Genomic DNA, 858 nt, shown 5'->3' on the forward strand with positions numbered 1-858 from the left:
TAAATCAAACACGGTCAGGAATATATAGACTTGGTTCTAGGACAGAAATTTGTTGTTTTTGTGAAAGTAAAGTGTCTGAGAGCTCATTTTCAATTAGTAACAGTACAGTCAATCCGAAGGAGTGTGTGAGTAAAACAAATCTTTACATTTACGAGAGAAATATATGCCACAAGGTGTTACTTTTTTCAAACTGAGGTATTGGATTTTTTTTTTACGGCACTAACCTTGTAATTGAAGGTCTTTATGATATTCGCTCCATAGTCCTAGTGTTCTTGCTTCTTCTTTGTCTCATTTTTATTTTATTTCGTCCTGCTCCCTATTTCCCATTTTTTTTTTCTTCTCTTACCTATATTCCAAAGAAAACCCTTTTATAGACACAGTGCTTATTTAGTGTGAATGGACGAGGATCGCTTTATTTACAGTATTGTAATTCATTCTTGTCCTCTATGTATTTCTTACCTCCTCCCAATGCCTTCTGAGTCTTGTTTGGACAAAATCAAAACTCAAAACAATAAATCCATCATGTTTATGACTTACTTTACTAATCTCGGACTTATGAACCGATCAAACGATGTAATGTTTTCGAGTGAACTGGGTTGCATTTGCATAAATGATATGGTTTAAGTTTCTTTCGCATGTCAAGCGACAATAAAATATTTGAATATCAGCAAATGATGAATGCGTGAATGCATTTTCTTCTTTTTGCAGACTTAATGCACTTACTTAAAAATGCAAGGAATAAATCAGCCATAATTTTATGAATAACCGATTTTTTCTGCATGTACAAGTATTGATCACTTTTGCATTACACATATTTTTTGTTTGATAATTGTAACTCCCTACACTGTTCCCCATGTA

This window comes from Penaeus monodon, chromosome 33 (genome assembly GCF_015228065.2).
Source record: "Penaeus monodon isolate SGIC_2016 chromosome 33, NSTDA_Pmon_1, whole genome shotgun sequence".
Classification (NCBI taxonomy): domain Eukaryota; kingdom Metazoa; phylum Arthropoda; class Malacostraca; order Decapoda; family Penaeidae; genus Penaeus; species Penaeus monodon.